We start from the raw sequence: 3,014 nt of genomic DNA on the forward strand, positions 1-3,014 counted from the left end.
TTACTAATACCCTTCTCCTATGGTCCTACCTCTCTTGAGCTCCTTCTTTCTCCTTATCCCCTAGGTTCCTTGTATACCCTTTCCCCCCTCCCTTAAACTGACCCGATTTTTATCCATATCTCCATTATTAAGGCTTGTTTCCTACTGTTCTTCTCTGATGAAGAACATGAGATGAGGGAGAACCCATGATTGGGCCCCCAAGGTACTAGTCAGAGGAGGGAATGAGAGACCCGAGTGACTCCATCTTGAATAAAACCTCCATAGGACTTGTTGGGAGACCTCTGTTATGCAAAAGTCGAAGCCCCTTCACACCGGACAGCTCATGTAGCTCGGGGAATGTGCTGCGGGCTCCTTTTCATAGCAAGGTGCTTTCTGGCATCTTTCCTGTCTCTCCCTTTGAAGTGGCCGCCACAGATGCCTTGACATAAACATGTCAATTGAGGGGCACTTAGGTTGCTTCCATTTCTTAGATATTGTGAAAAGAGCAGCAACAAACATGAATGTACAAGTGTCTCTACAATAGAATGAGTACTATGGGTATATGCCCAGGAGTGGTATAACTGTTTCAAATTGCAGGTTCATTTGTATTTTCTTAAGAGTTCTCTACACTGCTTACCATAGTGGTTGAACAAGTTTGCAGGTCCACCAGCAGTGGATGAGTGTTCCCCTTTCCGTACATCCTCTCCAACATTTGGTATCATTTGTTCTCTTGATCTTAGCCAGTCTGACTGGGGTAAGGTAAAATCTTAAAGTGGTTTTAATGTGTATTTTCCTAATTATTAGTGATGTTGAACATCTTTTAAGATGTTTCAGGTGGCTGAAATTGCATTTACTCATATTTGGTTCTTCAATTTTGTTCCATTGATCTATGGGTCTATTTTTGTGCCAGTACCATGTTGTTTTTATGACTATAGCTCTGTAATACAGCTTGAAATCTGGTATAGTAATCCCCCCGGCATTGCTCTTAGTGCTCAGGGTTGTTTTGGCTATCCAAAGTCTTTTGTGCTTCCATATGAATCTTAGAATAGTTTTTTCCAATTCTGTGAAAAATGTCATGGGGATTTTGATTGGCATTGCATTGAATCTATATATGACTTTTGGTAGGATGGTCATTTTCACAATATTAATTCTTCCAATCCATGAGCATGTGAGGTCCTTCCAACTTCTGATGTCTTCCTCAATATCTTTCTTTAAAGATTTAAAATTTTTATTGTATAGCTCTTTAATGTCTTTGATCAGTTTATTCCAAGATATTTTATTTTTTTGCAGCTATTGTGAACAGGAGTATTTCCATGTACTCTTTCTCTGATTGCTTGTTATTGGTATATAGAAAGGCTATAGACTTTTGTAGATTAATTTTGTAACCTGCCACTTTACTGAACGTGGTAATAATTTCTAGGAGTTTTCTGGTGGAATTTTTGGCATCCCTTAGATATAATATCATACCATCTGCAAAAGGGATAATTTGATCTCTTCTTTTCCAATTATTACTCATTTAATCTCCTTCTCTTGTCTTAATGCTTTTGCAAGAGTTTCAAGCACTATGTTAATGAGAGGTAGGGATAGTTGTCAGCCTTGTCTAATTCCTGATTTCCATGGGAATGCTTCCAGTTTTTCTCCATTTAGAATGATGTTGGCTGTGGGTTTGTTATATATGGCTTTAATTATGTTGAGGTATGTTCCCTCCAATCCAATTCCCTCTAGGACTTTGAACATAAATTCATGTTGAATTTTGTCAAAGGCCTTCTCTGCATCTATTGAGATGACCACATGCTTCTTGTCTTTGAGTCCATTTATATGATTTATGATGTTTATTGGCTTATGCATATTGAACCATCCCTGCATCTCTGGGATAAAGCCAACTTGATCATGGTGGATAATCTTTCTGATGTGTGTCTGTATACGGTTTGCAAGTATCTTGTTGAGAATTCTTGCATATATGTTCATTAAGGATATGGGTCTATAGTTTTCTTTTTAGGTTGTATCTTTACCTGGCTTTGGTATTAGAGTGATGCTGGCTTCATAGAAAGAATTTGGAAGTTCTCCCTCCATTTCTATCTTTTTTAATAAATTAAGTAGTATTAGATGTAGATCTTCTTTAAATGTCTGAAAGAATTCTGCTGTAAATCCATCTGGTCCTGGGCTTTTTTTGGTCAGCAGGTTTTGTCATAACAGTGTATATCCTATTCTGATAATGATTGATTTTCTGTCTTCAATCTACAATGTCATTAGTTTTTCAAAATAATGCAAAAAGAATCTCATTTCCAGATTTCATTGATTTTTCTACTTAGAATTCATAGTTTAAACTGCATTGATTTCTGTTCTTTTTTTCTATCTCATTTTGCTTTCTGTAAGAAAACGTCACTCTTTCAGGTAGGAAAGTTGGAGTTTGGATTACTGAGTCCAAATCTACCTTTTTCCCACATGTGATGTGTTACACATTTTTCAAACTAGTGCTAATGCTTGCCTCTTCATGTTGTTAGGTTACTACTACATCTTCATTCAGTAGAATGTAATTTTTATTTTTACTTTAGAACTTCTCTATGATCCTTGGTGTGTGTGTAGGCTCAAGTATATTTTCCAAAATGCATGTGTATATTAACTTTAAAAGGAAAGACGGGAATGTTCCAGTGGGAAGAAACCTGTAGCCAAGTGACTGAAGCTAACACCATCAGTAACAGAAGAGAAAAAAACATCCCAGAAAGAAAGACAAGTCTGGGACACAGTCACAGTCTAAAGGAGAGTAAATAGGGATGATAACTAAATGCAAAGTGGAACAGAAAGAAGGCCTTTGGTGATGAAGCTGGCAAAAGTAGAATCAAGTCCATCACTCTCGAGTCCAGCCTTGGAAGACAAAAGAAAAATGAAGAGGAACCCAATAGAGGGATGCTTTTGGAAGCCCTTGTCAAGAAATTCCAATGGACTCTCATATGAACATTTGAAAATTGCCTGTTCTGACTTTTTTCTAGTCCCCTGTCTAGAACTTGTAATGCTAATTACTCTTGCCTTTACTT

This window comes from Nannospalax galili, unplaced genomic scaffold (assembly GCF_000622305.1).
Source record: "Nannospalax galili isolate Female #2095 unplaced genomic scaffold, S.galili_v1.0 scaffold750, whole genome shotgun sequence".
NCBI classification, from domain to species: Eukaryota; Metazoa; Chordata; class Mammalia; order Rodentia; family Spalacidae; genus Nannospalax; species Nannospalax galili.